Consider the following 8,024-nt stretch of genomic DNA (forward strand, 5'->3'; position numbering starts at 1 on the left):
GAAAATTTGCTGGTCTCTTATTGGGTGCAAATATTTTTCATAGGCAGCAGAAGGTTGGATTCATCTTTTTTGACCCATTTTTCCACTCTGTGTCTTTTAATTGGTGAATTTAGTCCATTGACATTGAGGGAGATGATTGTCATAGGATTTAATGTCATTTTTGTAGATAAGTTTTTGATCTTGCTGCTTTTCAGTATTCTACTCTCAATCTATGTGATTTGTCATAGTAACGAGGATGTCTTGGGTGTTTTTTCTTTGGGTCTCTTTTAGCTGGTACTCTTCTGGCATGCAGGATTTGATTGAATGTAGTCTTTAACTCTGGAAGTATCTCTTTGATGATGTCTTTGACTGTTGATTCTTCTTTAATCCATTTGGATTTTACCTTCGTACATGATGTTAACTAGGGGTCTATGTTCGCTTTTTTGCAAGTGGCTAACCAGTTCTGCCAGCACCACTTGAACAGATTTTCCCTGCTCCACTTAGTATTTCTTGCTCCTTTGTCAAAAATTAGGTAATTGTATGTCTGGGGAACATTTTCTGAGAACTCAAGCCTATTCCACTAATCTGAGGGTCTGTCTTTATTCCAATACCATGCTGTTTTGATAACTATTGCTTTGTAGTACAGTTTAAAGTTGGGGAAAGTAATGCCTCCCATTTTTTCTTTTCCCTAGGAGTGCTTTAGATATTCGAGGGTGTTTATTGTTCCAGATGAACTTCATTAGTGTTTGATCCACTTCTTTGAAGAATGTCGTGGTTAGTTTTTAAAGGGGGATCGCATTGAATTTGTATATATACTAAATATTTTTGAAGCCAGTTTTTTGTTTATTAATTTTTATTATTAATGAGATAATAAAGTTTACAATAATGTTACTATTTATTGCTTTAGATGTATAACATTTCTACCTATGAATACCCAACCACCAAATACCCCTTCATCAATATCATCATCATCTTCTCCATTGTCCTCTGCTTGGTAACTTCAACTTTGTTTTTTACAAGCTAAGGATTAGTTTTCACAGGATAGTGTTTACTCCTTAGTTTTGCCTTCTTCATATTCTAGTATGAGTGAGACTACTTGATATTTGTCTTTTTCTATTTTCTGACTTACTTTGTATATGAAGACAACTTTACTTATATTCATATTGTAGCAAAATTGAATTTTTCCTGTTTCTTTACCTACTCATCTTTTGCTGAACATGGGTTGTTCTTAGTACTATTGTTAATAGCACAGTGAATGTAGATACATTTTAAAATAAATAATTATTTAATCTCTGTGATGGATACTGAGAGGTGCAGTTACAGAACCATACCATAAATCTAGTTTCAGTTTTTGAGAAGTCTCCAGTTTCTGCAGAATATGAACCAGTTTAAAATTCTTTAAGCCATGCAATAAGATTAGGATTTATTTTTTCTATAAACCCAACAGCAGGACGTTGTTCCAGATATTTTTATAGGTTCTTTTTCTTCTTATAAAATGATATTCTTATTATTCTTAGATTTTTATTTCCCAAATAATTAGTAATGATAAATACTTTTTATATGCCTATTAGCCACCTGATTTTCTTTTTTTAAAAAACATCTATTCAGCTCTTCTCCCTATTTATTTTTGATAGGGTTATTTTTTTCCCTTGAGTCTAGTGAGTGTTTTATATATTTTGGATCTTAGCCTTCTGTCATATATTTTTTTCCTATTCAGTAGAGTGTCTTTTTATTTGAGTCATATTTTCTTTTATAATGCTGGGACTTTTGAGTTTGATGTACTCTCGTTTATTTGTTTTTACTTTTGTTTTTATTGGAAATGGGGTTAAATCATTGTAGATATCTCTAATATCTTGAATAGTGATGCTTCTTCATTGTATTTTATTGATTAAGATTTAATATCACTGACTTCTGCTGATTTCTGCTGGGAGTCAGAAGGGCACAGAAGCCATCTTGGGCCACGAGATTTTCAGCTGATGGAGACTGGATTTCATCAGCGTTCCTGCCAGTGATCCTGCCTGCTTCAGAGCTGCCTGAGATTGGATTTCTTCGTTTCCAGCTGGTGATTCTGCCTGCTTCAGAAGTTGGTCGGAAGTTAAAACCCTGAATCCTCCTGGGTTTCTTCCAGGAGTCAGAAGGGTGCAGAAGCCTCTTGGGTCATGCTGTTTTCAGCTGCTTGAGACTGGATTTTATCAGCATTCCTGCAGCTGATCTTGCCCTGCTTCAGAGGTGGGTCAGATGGTAAACACAAAGATTCATGCTGGTTTTCTGATGGGTGTCAGCAGGAATGCAAAAGCCATCTGGGGGCCATAGTGCTTCCCAGCCGCCTGAGACTGGATTTTATCAGCGTTCCTGTGGGTGATCCTGCCTATTACAGAGAGTTCTTGGCTGGCTTCGCACTCCCTCCTGTGCCTTGGATGAACCTGAGTGACTTGAAGGGAACTCTTTGCTTTGCTTGTCTGTCTTCCTGAATACTTGAAGCTCTACTCAGAGGGCCTAGGAAGTGCACTTACCCCCCCCACCCCCCAAGATGGGATGCAGAAAAACTCAACACAGCAGAAGAAATTGGAAAAGAACCTTAAGACAAACGAACAGACAATGGAAAAAAGTACTCAAGGAATGCGAAAAGATGAAAATAGATGTCTTTGATAAACTCAACAGAAACAATATAAGAAAAATTGGGGTCCCAGGGACCCAGGTAGCAGATCTCCAGGAAAAATCAACTGTCAAAGAGATCATCAAAGAGATACTCCCAGAATTAAAGACTACATGCAGTCAAATTTGCATGCCCGAAAAGTACCAGATAAAAGAGACCCAAGAAAAAACACCCCAAGACACATCCTCGTTACAATGACAAATCCATACTAGAGATAGAATACTGAAATCAGCAAGAACAAAAGGGAAAATACATTCAAAGGAGCATCTCTAAGACTTACAGCAGACATGTCACAAGAAACTTTCAAGGCCAGAAGACAGTGGTGGGATATTGTTACAAGACTGAATAAAATAAATGCCTCACCAAGAATGCTGCACCCAGCCAGAATCATGTTCAGATTTGAAGGAAATATACATAGCTTCATAAATATATATAACAGCTCAGAAGCTGTTACAGATGATAAATAAGCCTTAAAGGAAAAACTGACCAGGTCTACTCTAAGACAAGAGAGACCAACAACACACAGCAAAATTATCTGCAAAAAATGACATAAAATCCGATGACAATCATCTCCCTCAATGTCAATGGATTAAATTCACCAATTAAAAGACACAGAGTGGCAAAATGGGTCAAAAAAGATGAATCCAACCTTCTGCCTGCCCTACAAAAAAACACATCTGAATAATCAGAGCAAACATAGACTCAAAATCAAAGGCTGGAGGAAAATCATCCAAGCAAATAACGCCCTCAAAAAAGCTGGCGGTGGCCATATTAATATCTGATGACACCAACTTTATACTCAGAAAAGTGGTAAGGGACAAAGATGGACACTACGTACTAATCAAGGGATATGTGCAACAAGAAGTAAATCAGACTACTGAACATATATGCACCCAATGCGAGACCAGCAAATTAATCTAATACAGTTACTGACAAATCTGAAAGAAGAAATCAATAATAACACATAATTGTGGGAGGACCTCAACACGGCCCTATCAACACCTTGAGAGGTTAACTGGACTGAATCCCAACGAAAACATAGTAGCCCTGAAAAGAGTAATGAAAAAAGAGGACTAGTTATATATATATACTATATATATACTATATATATATATATATATATATATATATATATATATATATATATATATAGGACACTTCATCCCAAAAAACCTGGATACACATTCTTCTCCAATGTACATGGGTCATTCTCCAGGATAGACTACATTCTGACACATAAAACATATCTCCATAAAATCAAGAGGATAAAAATCTTGCAAGCTACCTTTGCTGACCACAAGGCTCTGAAATTAGATGTGAACTACAAAGCCACACAGAAGAAAAACTTTAACAATTGGAAATCAAACACCCTGCTACTGAACAATCAGTGGGTCTGAGATGAAATCAAAAAGGAAATCAAAACTTTCCTGAAAAAAAAATGATAATGAAGACACAAACTGCTAGAATCTATGAGACACAGCAAAAGCGGCCCTGAGAGGAAAATTTATAGCTTTATAAGCACACATAAGGAGGGAAGAAGGGGCATACCTGAATAACTTAATGACGCAGCTCAAAAAATTAGAAAATGACCAACAAAAGGAACCAAAAAGAGGGAGACAGAAGGAAATAACAAAGCTGAAAGCAGAACTCAATGAAGTGGAAAACCAAAACACAATCTGAAAGATTAACAAAAGCAGAAGTTGGTTCTTTGAAAAAATAAACAAGATTGATAGACCATTGACAAAACTCACAAAGAAAGAGAGAGAGAAATCTGATAACACATATTAGAAATGTAAATGGGGAGATTACGACAGATATTGCAGAGATTTAAAGGGTAATCAGAGATTACTTTGAAAAACTTTATGCTCATGTTTAGTAAAACATGAGAACCTAGAAGAAATGGAAAAATTCTTGGACACTTATAGCCTTTCACATTTAAGTAAGGAGGGTGTAGCATATATAAACACCCCCATCATACTGAGGAAATTGAAATTGTAATCAAACATTTGCCCAAAAAGAAAAGCCCAGGCCCAGAAGGATTTTCTAATAAATTTTTTCAAATATTTCCAGAGAAGCTACTACCAATCCTAGCCAGGCTCTTCCATGAAATTGAAAAAACAGCTTTTATGAAGCCAACATCACCTTGATAGCAAATCCAGAGAGAGATGCCAAAAAAGAAAATTACAGACCAATATCCCTGATGAATGCTGATGCAAAGATCTTCAACAAAATCCTGGCAAATAGAATCCAATGCAATATCAAGAAGATTATACACTATGACCAAGTAGGTTTCATCCCAGGAACTCAAGCATGGTTTAACATTTGTAAATCTATCAACATCATATACAACATCAACAAGAATAAATATAAAAATCACATGATCATATCAACAGATGCAGAGAAAGCATTTGATAAGGTCCAATACCCATTCTTGATCAAAACTCTCAGCAAGATGCGAATGGAAAGAACCTTTCTCAAACTAGTTGAAGCCATCTACCAGAAGTCAATGGCAAATATTATCCTCAATGGAGAAAAACTAAAAGCCTTTCCTCTATATTCAGGTACAATACAAGGCTGTCCTCTCTTACCACTCCTCTTCAACATAGTGCTGGAAGTGCTTGCTATAGTTATCAGGCAAGAAAAAGATTTCGTGCAAATCCAGATAGGAAAGGAAGAAGTCAAGCTCTCATTGTTTGCAGATGACATGATACTCTACTTAGAAAACCCTAAAGACTCTATCAAAAAGCTTCTAGAAGCAATAGACTCATATAGCAGGGTGGCAGGCTACAAAATTAACACACAAAAATCAATGGCCTTTTTATATACCAATAATGATAGGGAAGGAAAGGAAGTCCAGAAGGCAATCCCATTCACATTATTGCCACAAAAACTCAAATATCTTGGAGTCAAGTTGACCAAGAATGTGAAGGACCATACAAAGAAAATTATAAAAACCTTGCTCCTAGAAATAAGAGAGGACACACGGAAATGGAAACACATAACCTGCTCATGGATTGGCAGGATTAACACCATTAAAATGGCAATAGTCCCCAAAGCATTATACAGATTTAATGTGATCCCCTTAAAAATACCCTTGACATTCTTCAAAGAAGTGGATCAAACACTTATGAAATTCATCTGGAACAATAAACACTCTCGAATAGCTAAAGCACTCCTAGGGAAAAGGAAAATGGTAGGCATTACTCTCCCAACTTTCAACTGTACTACAAAGCAATAGTTATCAAAACAGCATGGTAGTGGAATAAAGATAGACCCTCAGATCAGTGGAATAGGCTTGAGTTCTCAGAAAATGTTCCCCAGACATACAATTACCTAATTTTTGACAAAGGAGCAAGAAATCCTAAGTGGAGCAGGGAAAACCTCTTCAACAAGTGGTGCTGGCAGAACTGGTTAGCCACTTGCAAAAAGCGAACATAGACCCCCAGCTAAGATCATGTACGAAGGTAAAATCCAAATGGATTAAAGACCTCGATATCAGACCTGATACCATAAGGTATATAGAACAACACGTCAGCAAAACATCCATGTCATTGAGACTAAAGGCATATTCAAGAAGGAAACTGCACTTTCCAAACAAGTGGATGCAGAGATCATCAGATGGGAATACATTAAGCTGAGAAGCTTCTTCTTCTCAAAAGAAATAGTGCCCAGGATACAAGAGTCACCCATTGAGTGGGAGAAACTATTCACCCAACACCCATCAGATAAGGGGCTAATATCCAAAATATACAGGGCAGTGACAGAACTTTACAAGAAAAAAACATCTAATCCCATCAAAAAATGGGGAGAAGAAATGAACAGACACTTTGATAAATAAGAAATACAAATGGCCAAAAGGCACATGAAAAAAATGCTCCTCGTCACTAATCATCAGGAAGATGCAAATCAAAACAATGATGAGATACCACCTCACACCACAGAGATTGGCACACATCACAAAGAATGAGAACAATCAGTGCTGGCGGGATGTGGAGAGAAAGGAACTCTTATCCACTGCTGGTGGGAATGCTGCCTAGTACAGCCTCTATGGAAAGCGATATAGAGATTCCTCCAAAATCTGGAAATTGAGATCCCATTAGACCCAGCTTTTCCACTTCTAGGGATAAATCTTAAGAACACAAGAAAACAATACAAAAACCCCTTCCTCACACCTATATTTATTGCAGTACTATTCACAATAGCCAGGATCTGGAAACAACCAAGATGCCCTTCAAAAGATGAATGGCTAAAGAAACTGTGGTACATATACACAATGAAATATTATGCAGCCATCAGGAGAGATGAAGTCATGAAATTTTCCTATACATGGATGAACATGGAATCTATCATGCTGAGTGAAATAAGTCAGAGGGAGAGAGACACACACAGAATAGTCTCACTCATCTATGGGTTTTAAGAAAAATAAAAATCATTTTTGCAACAATCCTCAGAGACAATGAGAAGAGGGCTGGAACTTCCAGCTCACTCCATGAAGCTCACCACAAAGAGTGGTGAGTGCAGTTATAGAAATAACTACACAGAGAACTACCATAATCATGTGAATGAATGAGGGAACTGGAAAGCCTGTCTGGAGTACAGGTGTGGGTGGGGTGGGATGGAGGGAGATTTAGGATATTGGTGATGGGAATGTTGCACTGGTGAAGGGGGTGTTCTTTACATGACTGAAACCTAATCACAATCATATATGTAATCGAGATGTTTAAATAAATGGGGAAAAGCATAATATATTAAAAAAAAAAGAAAAAAAGAAATTGCCCCTGAAAAAATAAAACAAAAGATTTAATATAAAATTTTGATCTGTTTTGAATTTTCTTTAGTATACGCTGAGAGGCACCATGAAAACTATTCAGGAGAATTCCTGTTTTCTTCTACTTTATGAAAGTGCTTGAGGGGCCACAGCAGTGTTGCAAATGGTAGGACTTTTGTCTTGCACGCAGCTAGCTTAGGACAGACTTTGGTTTGATCCCCGGACTCTATCTCTCAGCATCCCATATGGTCCCCAAGCCAGGAGAGATTTCTGAGCACATAGTCAGGGGAAAACCCTGAGCCTGCTGTATCCCTAAAACGAAAGAAGAAAGAAAGAAAAAGAAAGAAAGAAAAGAAAGAAAAGAAAGAAAGAAAGAAAGAAAGAAAGAAAGAAAGAAAGAAAGAAGAAAGAAAGAAAAGAAAGAAAGGAAAGGAAGGAAGGAAGGAAGGAAGGAAGGAAGGAAGGAAGGAAGGAAGGAAGGAAGGAAGGAAGGAAGGAAGGAAGGAAGGAAGGAAGGAAGGAAGGAAGAAGAAAGAAAGAAAGAAAGAAAGAAAGAAAGAAAGAAAGAAAGAAAGAAAGAAAGAAAGAAAGAAAGAAAGAAAGAAAGAAAGAAAGAAAGAA

This window comes from Suncus etruscus, chromosome 8, assembly GCF_024139225.1.
Source record: "Suncus etruscus isolate mSunEtr1 chromosome 8, mSunEtr1.pri.cur, whole genome shotgun sequence".
Taxonomy (NCBI): domain Eukaryota; kingdom Metazoa; phylum Chordata; class Mammalia; order Eulipotyphla; family Soricidae; genus Suncus; species Suncus etruscus.